Source organism: Sorex araneus, chromosome X (genome assembly GCF_027595985.1).
Source record: "Sorex araneus isolate mSorAra2 chromosome X, mSorAra2.pri, whole genome shotgun sequence".
Taxonomy (NCBI): domain Eukaryota; kingdom Metazoa; phylum Chordata; class Mammalia; order Eulipotyphla; family Soricidae; genus Sorex; species Sorex araneus.
In genome coordinates this window covers 34449628-34464330 of record NC_073313.1, presented here as the reverse complement: position 1 = coordinate 34464330, position 14703 = coordinate 34449628, and the positions used below count along the sequence as shown (strand labels likewise).

At 38.0% G+C, this 14703-nt stretch overlaps 1 protein-coding gene across 1 annotated transcript in view; it reads left to right on the top strand.

The window, feature by feature from the left end:
* The first annotated feature begins 374 nt into the window (after positions 1–374).
* Positions 375–14703, top strand: part of DMD (dystrophin) — a 2715231-nt gene continuing 2700902 nt past the window's right edge. Inside the window, exon 1 of the mRNA XM_055122927.1 lies at positions 375–469. The gene's annotated coding sequence lies outside the window, so the exon portion shown is untranslated. The remainder of the gene's footprint in view (positions 470–14703) is intronic.

Sequence of the window (14703 nt, the reverse complement as noted above, 5' to 3'; positions counted from 1 at the left end):
GTTGTTTGTGGCTGTATTGACCCCCACGTCCCTCCCCAGCTTCCCTCCCAGGCTGGGCTGTCTCTCTTTTCGACTCAAGCAACACCTGTTTTATTCTCTCCAGGGCTGGGCATTTGGAGGAGGGCCCTATTTCAACCAACCCAGGTGTTGGTGTTTTGCTTCCCAGCTCACCATCCTTTCCCTTCCCCTGCCCCGCCCCGCCCCCCCGCCTGGTCCGCCCCGCATCTCTGTCTTGGTGGCTGAGGGTTTGCCAGAGAGAGATCCGCCCTCAGACTCACAGGATCCCCCGCGAGCCACCTGCTTTGGAGAGCATCAAGCCGACTGCACCAACCCACCTGCCTCTGAAAGTTTGGGGCGTGGGGCAGCCAGGGCATGAGGCGTGGGGCTCGGGCTCCGCCGAGGGGTCCGGAGGAGCCCCGGGATGCTGCCGCTGGTGACAGATTCACCGACGTCATACGGAGTCGCACTGGTAGGACTTGACTCTCTTGCTTGTGTGTGTGTGTGTGTGTGTGTGTGTGTGTTGGGGGGGCTTGGCGTACCCCGCTACTCTCCGCAGAGCCTCTGCTCTGGAAGTTACTACAGGGTGTCAGAAAGTTGTGGCACTGAGCACAGAAGCAGCAAGGGACTGTCACCGCGCCCCTGCGCGTGGGGAGCGCGGGGGCACCTAGGCAGGCACATCCCGTGTGTGTGCGTGTGTGTGTGTGTATGTGTGTGCGTGTGTGTGTGTGTGTGTGTCGGTGGGGAGGGGGGTGTTCTTAATCCCAGAAAACAGATTCTCAGGTTTTCCTTTGGAATCATGTGACTGTTTGGGTGGGCGAGGGGATCTCTCTCTCTCTCTCTCTCTCTCTCTCTCCCCTCCCTCCTCCTCCCTCCCCTTCTCCCTCTCCCTCTCTCTCTCCCTCTCCCCCACCTCCCCACTCTCTCTTTCCTCCCCCCCTCCTCTCCCTTCCTCCCTCCTCTCTTCCTCCTCCCTCCCTCCTCAGCATCTCCCCCACCACCCGTCCCGGAGCTCCAGGATAGCGGCGGCTTTATTTGAGAAATATAGCTTTTTAAAAAATCATAAACGGATGACCTGGCCGATGGAAAGGCTGTAGCGCGGTAGTCTTTGAGGAGCCCAGGGAAAGGGAGGCGTGAGAAGGACCAGCCTTGTCAAGGGTGTGGCCACGAATAGAGTTAAGAAATCTGAGAACTTTCCACTCCCTTTCTAGCTGTGCCTTAGAGAAGTGTCAGAGGGGTGACAGGAAGGTGTGTATGCCAAGAGCGTTACTATAGGAGCCAAAAACCTGTGTAGCAGCAGGCAGGAAAAGTCTGAAGATTTTTGCAGCGCTTCCTCCGCGCGCTCTTTCCCCGCCCTCCAAGTGTAAATTTCACTTGTAATGAATCTTCTGATGTTTGGAGTCAGGCCGACATATGCAAAGGCTTGTAAACCAGGATAGGTCTTTAAAGCTGTAAATGCAAGCAGCTGTTAAGCTTTCCCAAAGGATGAAGTTTCAGCTGCCTGAATCCTTTCCTCTTGCCCTTGGAAATTGCGATCACCAAAATTACAGGACAGATCCAGGTTTTTTCATTATACAGTTGCTGGAAGCTGCAGAGAACAGGCGAGAAAGCCACTGACCAAGTTGTTGTCGTTGTTGTTCCTTTGAGTGAGGTTAAAGAAATATCACTGTGAAAAACAAAAGTGAAGAAGAAAACCAAAGGTGGGGCAAAGTATCAGCCAACACAGAGTTCAGAAGATGCTAAAGCATGATTCCTCTTCACAAGTCTGATTAGTTGGTAATGACCATGGGAAGCGAATAAGGTAGGGGGTGGGGAGTCCCTCTGAAGATGTCTGAGAAAAATACTTGTTTAAAATTTTAAACCACACTTTCCCCCTGGTCCTATTAACTTGTTTCTTAGATTTTGAAGCAAAGAATGGTGGAACTCCCTTACAGGGCACCTGTTCACGTAGGTCATGGAATTATCTTTAAGCAGATTCCTTAAAATAATAATTTGAGAAAAATACAGTAGATGCCTTCATATAATGCTTTAAAATGGCTATTTTTATACATTTTTATTAGAGAATAACTTGTAGCTATAGTTATCTAAAACATGCACAGAATATAAATATCAGTCTGTTAAAAAGCATTATTTTGGACAAATGTGTTGAAGGATTAAATTTGCAAAATAGTTCTATTAGCCCTTGTTCTACAAATATATTCTCGAAATGAGGTTCATGTAAGTTCCTGTCTTTTGGTAGTTTAGCTCATTTTCTAAAGAATATTCCATCTGCCATTATATAACTCGGGACTAATGGTGAAAGCAACTTTAAAAAATATGATTTGTTTTTGTTTTGTTTTCCATTTGTGAAATTTAGCTTTTATTAATCTCCTACAAAGGTCAAGTAAGGTGAGTTAAAGCTCCAATAGGTTACTTATCTTTCAAAATCTTTTATCCTTTTCTTCAGGATTTCGAGGTCATATTTTTCTGAATATTTTAGCTTCTGGGTATTCATGAAAACAGCTGTCTGTTTAAAATTATTTTTTAGGCTTTGATTTTCTGTTTTCAAATTCTAAAGCATAAGTAGTCGATGCTATTAATTCTCTTTTTTTGTGCCCAATTACTTACTATGCATGGCAAAAGAAAATGTGGTAGGCCTAACAGTGAAGTAAAAAAAAAAGTAAATTTAAGAACTTGTTACACTAGACATACCTATTTCTCTTTCCTCTTCCTTTCTTATATATTAGTGTGTTTCTAGACCCAGTTAAGTTGCAAGGGAAATTTTAGTGTTATTACAATGCCTCGAAGGATATAAAAAGAAACTTTACATAAGATGTTTAATTATATTTTTAGTGGCATTATTGGAGGGTGTTTCTTGCACTGCAATAAGCAGAATTTTCTTTTAAAAATTGAGGACACAAAGATGATTATTGTACACGTTTATAATATGAGTCTATGACTTCTTGGGTTGATTTCATACAATAGTCTTGCTTCATTATTTGATAAGAAGTCAATGCAGAACTCTCAGAATCATATTTCCCCCTCCCCAAACCGCAGGTTCTATTTTCTGCATGGTACAATAAATACTACTTCATGTTAGAATTTACATGTGTGACCTCAATAATCATAATGTGAGTACTACCCATAGAAGTTCTTTCTTGGGGAAAAATTTTTACAACAGGAAGAACTAACCTAAACCAGAACTTATACTCCATCAGACAGAAACTTAAGAATTAAAAAGTAAATTCTTACATGTAAAAGAATTTCCATACAGTGATTTAACAACTGTTTTCTTGTTTGCTGCTGTAGACATAGGCACTCCATCTCCTATTGACTCGGTATTGTTTCCTGTAGATAAAAAAGTTTTGTGTAACACACTCAGCCCTGTTCTGCTTATCTGTTTAATCGAATGTAAATTTACTAGTTCTAATTTCTTTTGTGACATTTTTGATCGTTCTGTTTATTTTGGGGCCATACCTGGCTGTGCTCAGGGTTTACCTCTTGATCTTCACTTAGAAATCACTCTTGGCAGGCTTAGGGGACCATATATGGTGCCAAGGATCCAACACCTGTCGGCAGTGAAGTAAAAAGCAAGCGCCTCTACCCACTGTACTATTTTGCTCCGGCCTTTGTGGGTGTTTTTTTAAAAATTAATTTGGCCTATCCTGGCACATCTTTAGATATTTTACTGACAGAGAATAAAGAGTTAATAATTGAGTAAAGCGTGCCTATGAATTTCTGTCATAAAAGATGTTTTAATTCTTTGAACATTAGAATTCATCTCGTTTATTCACAATAAAATTAAGAAAAACATTTTTTTCTGTAAAAGGAATAAAAGATTCTTCTTTGTCTAGCTTAAAATCTTCTAGATCAAGATTTTTATAGTAATCAATTTTGAAATTTGATAGTTTCCTCTAAAATTTCAACTATGGAAGATTATTATATCAAAAGCCTGATGTAAATATATATATTTTTTGTACTTTAAACTAATTTAAATAATAATACAATGTAATTGAACTTATATTTTAGCTTGAGCTAATGACCTTAAATTATGCCCTTACAGAACTTTGAACAACACATTTATATCCTCTCCCAATAAGCCAAGAATCAAATGAGAATAAATATTGGGGATTTTAAAAGGAATATATAAAAATCAAAGATAAATAAGTGTTGTTTCAAAACTACCAATTACTTCAATTGGAAATATTTTTCTTACTAGGTCATTTAATATATAATGATTTACTTTGTGATAAAATCTGTACTTAGCCATCTCAGGAAAATAATATGCTCATATAATCTTGTAGGCTTAAGGCACTTAATTGTGCATGCTTGCATAGACCTGATTTTGGGAAAAAACACTTGAGTTTAAAAATTTTTCTTTTTGTACAAATGGATTATTCTCAGATCTTGCTAAAGAAATTTTAGGGAACACTATAGATGACAACCACTAATGTATGTTGCACAATAAGAATAAGTTTTATTCAGTTTTAAATAACTATATTGCAGCAACTCTGTTGAAAAATTATAAACCCAAGGACTAGTAAATGAGAGAAACTTTTATTCTCATTCTGGATAAATTTGAGTGCTACAGAAATTGATGGGAAGTAAAACATATTTCCATGAATGCAAGCTATTAAACATTGCATCAATATTGTTTTCACCTGTGTCTTAAAGTTTTTCTAATGTGATAATAAATTTGATTCTCTTCTTTGTCTCTGAGGATAAAAATTGGGAAATTTAAAAATCAAATTAATGTGTACATTTTGTCTGCAACTGAGAATTTCTAAGTTTCTGCTTCTAAGTTTTGCATAAAGTTTATAGCAGCTTCTAATTTAATAAATTTAGTCAATTTGTCTTGGCATTCAGTAATTCTGAGCTCTATGTTCCTATCTGTAGAAACTGTTCTCTCTTATAATGAAATCTAAAGTAGCATTAATGAGCTATAATAGTTTTGTGAAAATGTAGTTGGATACTAGGGAAACAGCCAGTGATACAGTGAAGCTGGTTTGCCTTAATCTCCTCTCTTCCTCCTCCTCCTCCTTCCTCCTCCTTTTCCTGCTCTGCTTCCCCCCTCCATTTTTGAAATTTCCATGGAGGGATTATTTATACCACAGAAATTACCAAATACTACTAATTCAGTCCCTTTCTTTTGAGGCAGTTAGCTGTCAAATGTTTACTATATGACAATAGACATACCAATGGTAAAAGGAATGTAGACTTGAGAATACTCATTATGTTGAAACTGTCTACTTAGCAACAGCAGGGAAGTCCACTGAAATGAAATAATAAGCCAAAGGTGGCCTTTACTTGTACATAACAAAGTATCAAGGGGATAGGGTCCTCCTAGCCATGAATTACCATCAGTGGTATTAGGGCTAGTGTCAGTGATTCTCTTGGCATTCACTTCTCATCATAAGTTGACAGCTACTGTTCACACAGCACTTGAGACTGGAAAAGAAAAAAAAGAGAGCCCCTAGTTATGTCCCTCCAGAGGTGTTCACATTTCCTGATTTCTTGGTTGGTCACATTTCATGGCAAACATTCTGTTACATGGCCATCCTTGGGTGCCAATAATGGTAAGATGGTGACAATTTAACCTTTCTAGACTATAGTGAATTTTTGGAATGTGACTTCTAGTTTCTCTGACTTTGACCACCAGTGGAGCTCATTAATGTACATGGACATAGAGAACTAATAGCTGTGACTGTGATTCAGGTAACATATACCCCTTTAAAGCCTGTTCCCCAGTGCAACCTGACGTGTCTGATTCCATGGAACTGACTTGCTATTTTGAGAATGGGCATGATTTCATTCTGAAAGATGACTATAACTCCAGGCATGTTCACAGGCACGTATAGTTATGTACCTCAAAATGAGACAGGGCTGTATTTTTATCTAACAAAGCTGGCTGGAAAGAGCACTCATGTACACCCTTGGGACCTTTTCTGTCATAGCATCTGAAGACTGGTCTAGTTCAGTAGCAGTTTTTGACTGTAAACTGCCCCATCTGTCCTGTCTTACATCCAAACTGCTCTGTCCCCACTGCCCCTTCTTTGAGCGTAATTTGAAGTCCTCTGAGTATGAGCTCTCAGTTTCAAATTTGTATTGTTTATGGTAGAAGAGTTATATTGTATCCTGAGGAATTGTTTTTCACTTGTCAGAGCATCATAAAAATGAGAAGAAAATGGATAAAATGAAGACATTATTCTGTGATTTGAATATATTGAAAATACAGTAATTTGACATGAATATATTTAAAGACATTCTAACTCAAAGCAAATAGTAACAAGGATTAAATTCATGGTACGAGTTTGCTGAAGATTAAAGAGGAACTGAACTTTAATCATGGAGCAAAAGAACATGTAGGTTTGATCTAGTAGGGAAGTCACTGGATGTCTATAGTTATTCTAAGTAGAGAAATATGGAAAAAAGAAACTAATTAGCAGGAATTAAAGTTGGTGGAGGAATGGAGTCTGGAATAACTGAAATTCCAGGCAATAATTTTCTACCTTGAGCAATGAAGATTTTTAAAAAATACAAATAACTGGGCCCCTCTTAATGAGTCTGTGGTATATTTTGATTTGGGTTATATGACATTTACCAAGTCTTTACTAGGAATTCTGCAGCCTATTTTGAGAAACTTGGACTTTTGGTTTCTATCCAATTTTGATTTTGTTTTGGAATCATCAAAGGAAACTTCCTAGGTTATTTGTTGTGCAGTAATTTCTGAAAATTCCTTTCATTATATTTTTTGTGATAATTCTGTGCAAAAGATCATTTATAAACCTCAACTAACAAGCTCTTTAATGATTTATACTTCAAAACGTTATCTCTACTGTATTTAACTTCAATTGAATTATTTGTAACATGTTCCTAAGATCGCCTACATTGCCCAAATTGGAATTTTGTGTAGGAATGGGTAGGAGGTTAGTGTTTATAGGTGTAGAGGTCACAGACTGGCAGATAATACAGAAAATGAAGCCCGAGGGTGTGTTTTGATGTGTAGTGTCATAAAAGGAATGAGGGATTCCTCATAGCATGTACCTCTAATTCTTTAGAGCCCCAATATGCCCTATAATATTGGAGCAATATATAACACTGCTTCTTATTATATTATCTCGTATTTTCTGTTTGAACACAGAGGGTTTTTGTTGTTGTTGCTTCCATGAGTTTCAGAGCTTAGAAACAGAATATACACAGAGATTCACATCTGATTATTATTATGGAGGAAATTTAAGGGAGAGTAAAGACCTATGCCCGAATACATGTGATGACAATTAAGATTTCATGCATGTAAGCAATATTAATAAAGTCAAGATAGTATTACATTTAATTGACATTATCGGGCAGTAAGATATTATTTTTTGCATTGTCATTATCACTATGACAAAAAAAGGGTAGTAACTTTCTGTCTTCTGTGTTTCTTCTGGTTTTTTTATCACTTAACCTTCCCATTTTTTTCTTGAATCTCATTATTACTTTTCTCAAAACTTAAGCTACTGCTATCAATACTGCAGTACATTTAACTGATGATACAAACAGACTTTGGAATGGCTTTGTTCCTTTGCCACAGTTTTGTACCATTAAACCTTTAGAGAAAATGTTTCAAGTTTCATTATTCCACCTTTCAAAGTCCAGATAAATTTTGGACTGCTTATACTTGATTTTACAACATAAAGGCTATGTTTAAGATTTTAGGCTCATTTAAAATTAGATTCATGAGTTGATATAAGGACTATATGATATAGGTTATTAGAAACATTTGGGACAGATAGCATCTGATTTCTCTACCTCAGTAGTTCCTCAAGCTTGAATGTGTACAAGTTCCCCGACAGACTTATTAAAATACACATCCGTGCACCTTACCCTCATTTCTGATTGCACATATTCCTCATTTCTTTCATAGAATGGAAAGTAAGAATTTTCATTTCTCTTAAAAAAAAAGTTTTAAAGTGCTGCTGACCATGCTGATGTCTGAGACGGGGAGAGAATTGTATTTAAGGGGCTCTTTCCTCAATGTGGTCTGAACCTCCTTGTTTTATGAGCATATCATATACATATGTAGCAAGAAAAATTTGAAAATAGACATAAAATGTTAAAAATAAAATAAATATTAAAATAAAAACTCAAAAAGAAAAAACAAAACTCAGATACCTTGCTACTTTCATATATTAAATAGTTCTTTTTACATAGTTTGATGTTAAGTAGAGATTTATTTTTAAAATTTTGAGTCACATCCAGCTGTACTCAGACCTGACTCCTGGCTCTGCACTCAGAGATCACTCCTGACCATGCTCAGAGTACCATATGGGGTTTCTGATCCAACCCAGGTTGGAAACATGCAAGTAAACTCACAACCTGCTATACTATCCTCTGCCCTTATTAATAAAGATATATTTTAAAATTAAAGGCAAGACTTACAGTATTTGCCTTGGCCATAATCATATAGCATAAAACAATCAAATTACTAATTAATGCATATTAATTATCATAAAATTTCTGAATACATTTTTCCTTAAATTTATTCTGGGTCACTTACTCAAGTCATATAACTGTAGAATTGACAATAGACTGGTTTTGAATCACAAATGGAAATCTCTTATGAAGAAAATTCTTAGAGCAATCCCATGAGAAAGCATATTATTAATTATAGCTAGTCAAATGTAAAAAATGAATACTTTTATATTTAATAAAAATACACCTTTAATAATAGAGCCCCAGTTATATTTTATAGTCTTTAGTGTTTTGAGTCAATTACAATTTGGCCCAGAGTGAGGATCATATTATACCTATTTCATGTACATTCGGATCAAATTCTATATAAATCTCAGTTTAGGGCTGGAGTGATAGTAGAGGGGTGAAGTCCTTGTCTTGCATGTGGCTGAATCCAGTTTAATTATTGGCAACACATGGTCCCTCACAGACTGGCGCTGCCAGGAGGCACTCCTGAACATAGAGCCAGGGCTAGCCCCTGGGGACCACCAGGTGTGGCCCAACTGCCCCTTCCCCAACAGACAAATTTTAATTTAATATATTCACCGAATCAGAATAATATCAATAGCTTTTAAAATTTTGGTGGACATTTGAGGGGATCCAGGTACATTGGTTGTGCTAAGGAATGATAGGGCTAGACACGGAAATCACAGAGTCAACGACACTGAAATCAGGGGACCTAAACTTGAGTGACCAATCTAAAAGGTGCCTGTCAGGAGAGGGAACCTGGAAACACTGGTAGAGGGAAGTTAACACTGGTGGTGGGATCCCTGAAAGAACATTGGAGGTCAAAAAAACCAACTCTGAAGAGTTTTGTAACTCATGGTACTTAAATAAAACTTTGGGGAAAAATTGGTGGACAGTAAATAAATCAGGTGAAAACACAGGTAGAAATGGAATGAACACTCTGCATCTGAGAGATACTTTAATTAGATACCGATAAATAAAGGATGCTAGTCGACCATGCTTTAATTTTTTAGGTTGGGGGGCACACCGGACATAATTGGAAGATATCCTTAGCTGTGTGCTTGGGAATTGCTCCCAGCACTGTTCAGGAGACCATGTGCTGCCTGAGATCAAGGCTGAATTCCTACATCCAAAGAAAGCACTCAGTTTATTATTGAGCGCCCTCATTCACCCTAGACCATGTTTTTATCTGTACATTCTTCATGTTCTTGAGAATCAAAACTTAAATTACATTGCCATTTGGTAATAATAAATATTTTTCTGAAAAGGTTATTTGGTGTCTACCACTCATTTGCCAGTTCCTCAGTTAATAGGATAAGTTCCTGGGGCTGGAGCAATAGTACAACGGGTAGGATGGTTTGCCTTGCACACAGTAGACCTGGGTTCAATTCCCAGCATCCCATATGGCCCCCTGAATACCACCAGGAGTACTGAGTGCAGAGCCAGGAGTAACCCCTGTGCATTGCCAGGTGTGACCCAAAAAGGAAAAAAAATAGGATAAGTTCCCTTCTAATATTAGGTAATACTTTAAAACCAATGAGAAAACTGTTCAAGATGATCATGGGAGTTCTGAGAAAAGGAACATAAACTGCGAATTTAACCAGATTAATCTTGATTTGATTCCTCCATCCTTCTTGGAGAGCCCAGCAAGCTACCAAGAGTATCCTGCCCGCACAGTAGAGCCTGGCAAGCTACCCGTGGTGTATTCGATATGCCAAAAATAGTTAACAAGTCTCACAATTGAGACATTACTGGTGCCTACTCGAGCAAATCGATGAACCGTAGGAGGACAGTGACAGTGACAGTCTTTGTAAATTATAATTACTGTTAGTTCTTACTTTCCAGTGTTTGTGTACATAAGGTTCATCTGCACATTACCCTAAATGACACTAAATTAACTTTTCAGTCATTTTTATTCTTGACAATTTACTATAATGGTAGTAAATCTTTTATCTACACAGCCTATGTTATCTTTAAAAAATGCATAAGGATTGTTTAATGTTTCATCTTCAAGTAAACCTGGAGGGCAAATAGTAAGTTGTTGTTTACTTACATCATACATTCAATGTACATCTTATATGCCAGTGAGAATTGATATGCTGAGTAGGATGAATGAACCCCAGTGATGCCACTTACACAGGGAACTAACTTCTAAGACTCTCTCCCATTTCCACCAAATCTCTGCGAGAAATGTTGCGTTTTTCCATTCCGCATGGAAAAATAGCAATTTTATCATTTAAAAAATGTGAGATATTTCCATATTATACTTCCCTTTTCTATCTTTTCCCTATATATTTTCCTATCATATATTTTTGTATTCTCTTGATCAGTGGCACTCAAGCACTGCAGAGTATTGAGTCATACGGGGGGGGGGTTGTTTTCATATAGAATTCAGAGTTCATATGTAGAAGAGGAGAATGATTTCAAGTTAAAGGGAAGATAATGATGAGTTCTCAGTACACACTGTTTTAAAAAAATGAGAAACCTATTGAACTTTCACAGTTTTACCTCATTCCAGTCTGAGACAAACATATTTCTAAAACGGTGATATGGAAGTAATTGGTTTAATCTTTAAGAATTGGGTAGATTGCAGTATTTTAAAATACTGTTTTCAAAGAAGATTTACTCTCTGGAAAAGTTTGTTTTCTTTTTTGAACACAAAGACCCCGCTATCCTCATATTTCTCTAAATTTATTTTGGTAAAATCGATTTTACTTCAAACACACAAAACCAATCTTTGAATGTCTTCGAATATGAACAATGGATGTACAAAAGGGGACAAAAGAGAGATATATAGTCATGAGCATTGTTTTATGAAAATAAAATGAACAATACCAACATGGCAAAGCACAACCTATGGCATCATATATAAGAGTAAAAAAGGTGCAGGTCATATATTGACATTCTGTTTAAAGATACTTAAGAAAGAGAAATAATTGCCTTGCTTTGGAAGCTGGGCAGAACCATTGACTGGAATTTATGTCATAGAAGAAGGTGAAATTTGTGCTGGAGGGAAAAAAAAAGTGTTGGGACTGTCATTTTTCTTCATTCCATTGTCACTCTCTGGAGGATATGGTAAGCTCACTCTGAGAATATGCTCTGCTATCTTTGAGTTTAAGTCTGGAAGATCCCCAGAATACACAATCAGGATCTCCATGATGATGATCAAACTTGGTTTTGGCAAGATAAAGATCCCTCTGCTGTAATATATACATTACAGTGTCACAGTAACTGACAGATGCCACCACTCCAAAGTGATTTTAAAAACTGATATGGCATGAAAATAACTTCCAAAGGGGAAAATACTTTTTCCCCTACGTGCAAGTTGGAATACTTTGATGCATTAGACACTGCAGAATAACTAGAAATTGTTGATATTTTTATGTTTGCTTCTTTTTTGTTTGAAGGGACTGTCGTTAGTAAACTAATGTTCATTTTGTGGTCTATCAAATACCGTAGTGGACCTTTGTATCAAATACTTTGTATCAAATACAAAGTAATAATCTTCGGTCATTAAAATGTTTGGTGAGAATATTTAATACGTAAGGAAAAAATGCTTGTTAAACTACTTTTATTGTCTAGATCTAGTTTTTAACTCTTCTAGCCTCTATTATTATCAGCTGCATGCATTAGAAATTAGTATTTTGAAGCAAACCAACTTGATAGGAGTAACTATTCACAGGACTTATTTTACAAAGGAAATCATTAGAGTTTTAGAATTGCAAAATTGTAAGCTTATTTAATAATGATTAGAGCTGTTTCAAAAGAAATTGGGAGTTATTGCTTTCCCTGAGTTTGTATTACACTATTAAGCTATAGAAACCAAAATTCTGGGGTACTGGAACAAAGGCGGGCTCTGAGTAGAAATGGACTGAGAGCCCAGAGAAAAACTCTTGGATTTTGAACAGTTAACCTATGACAAAGGAACTGCGTTCATGAACTGCAGCAAGGACAGCCTCTTCATTTCATGGTTATTCAATTTAAAAAATAAAATAGGAAAGCCTCTTCAACAAATGTTGCTGGGAAATCTGGACAGTCACATTAAAAAAATGAAACTGCATCCCTAACTTATGCCATCCAGAAGAGTTAATTCAAAGTGGACTAAGGACCTCAAGATTAGACCAGAATCATTAAAATGCATTGAAGGAAATACAGGCAGAGCTCTCCATGATAGGGATTTTAGAATTATCTTCAATGATCTGCCTACATTGGCTAAAAACAAATGCAGTAGGACTGGAGAGATAGCACAGCGGGTAGGGCATTTGCCTTGCATGCAGCTGCCGGTTTTGATTCCCAGGATCCCATATGGTCCCCCGAGTACCGCCAGAAGTAATTCCTGAGTGCATGAGTCAGGAGTAACCTCTGTGCATTGCCAGGTGTGACCCCAAGAGAAAAAAAAAACAAATGGAACCACTGTAGCACTGTCGTCCCATTGTTCCTTAATTCGCTCAATCAGGCACCAGTAACATCTCCATTGTGAGACTTGTTGCTGTTTTTGGCATATCAAATACACCACGGGTAGCTTGCCAGGCTCTGCCGTGTGCGCGGGATACTCTTGGTAGCTTGTCGGGCTCTCCGAGAAGGATGGAGGAAAAACACGGGTCAGCCGAGTGCAAGGCAAATGCCCTACCCTCTGTGCTATCGCTTCAGTCCAGATGGAATTCCACCAAACTAAAAACACCAAACTATAAAAAAAAGTTGTATGGCAAAAGAAAGTCATTAAAAATACATCCTATTGAATGGGACAATATATTTACACGCAGTACATCATATAGAGGGTTAATATCCACAATATTTAAAGCACTCAGGAAAGCTCAACAAAAACTACATAAAAAAACTGGGAAGAGGAGACGAGCAGACACATAACTGAAGAAGACGTACAGATGGGTATTAGGCATGGAAAAGGTGCTCATTGTCACGTATTATCGGAGAAATGAAAATCAGAATGATTATGAGTTGTCATCTCACACCAATCAGGAATGGCACATATCAAAAAGACTGTAAAAACTAATGTTGATGGAAATTTGGTTTACAAAATGAGCCCCCTTACACTGTTGGTAGGAAGGTAGGCTGCTTTTGCCTCTGTAGAAACAAGATGGCCGTTTCACCCTGCAAAAAGGAAAATGGAGCTTTCACATGACTCAGTGATTCTATTCTATTCTTTTCATTTACTCCCCCCCACAAAACATAAAAACATTAATTTGAAAAAGTATGTGTGCACCTATTTTCATTGCAACACTGATTACAATAGCTAGGATTTGGAAAAAAAAACCAAAACTCTATGATTTGTTGCCTACTGTCTGAACTCCATCAAATATGGTGTGGAAATTATGGAAAATGGGTAGGAAGTGTCTTTATAATGTGTTGCATGGTATGGAAAGTGACCTGGAGCATGATGGCGGTTGGGTAGTTGAGTTCGGCTTTCGGGGCTGGGTCCATTGGGGCGGGGACAGTTCTCACCCACCCCACTCTGGGGATCCCCAAGGGAAAACAGCCTGGCACGGAGTCCCAGTAGTTAAATGTCAATAGTTGACCAAAAATATTGATTACCTTATAGAGTGAAATCAGAAAAGTTATGAATGCCATTTTTTAAAATCATTATCCCTGATATTCTCATTCTGAGAAAAACGTATTTTCTAGAAATGAATGTAGGGAAATTGGGTGCTGGAGCACTAGCACAGTGGGTAGGGTGTTTGCCTTGCACGGTGCCGGCCCGGGTTCGATGCTTTGCCCCTCTCGGAGAGCCTGGCAAGCTACCAAGAGTATCTCACCTGCAAGGCAGAGCCTGGCAAGCTACCCGTTGTGTATTTGATATGCCAAACACAGTAACAGTAAGTCTTACAATGTAGACGTTACTAGTGCCCGCTCGAGCAAATCGATGAGCAACGGAATGACAGTGACAGTGACAAAATAAACTCAATTTAGTGGGCCCTACTATGCCCTGCTCAAATTCCCTTTTTCAGAAGGGTGTTTCCTCCAAAATGAACTAGATGCTGTTGGTAGTCAGCCAGCTATAAGCTCTTTCAATGACTGATTTAATTGAAGAAGTCCATGTATCATGTTGCTTATTTGGGGAGGGGGGGCGGTGATCACATTTTACACACACTTCTAATATGAAATGTTTTCGTCTCAGAAAAATTGGAGACTGCTATCCTTGGGTATTAGTCTCATACTGTGTGTTTTTTTTTTAATATCCCGCAAATGAGTGCAGTCATTCTATGCCTGTCCTTCTCCTCCTGAGTCATTTCACTCAGCATGATACTCTAT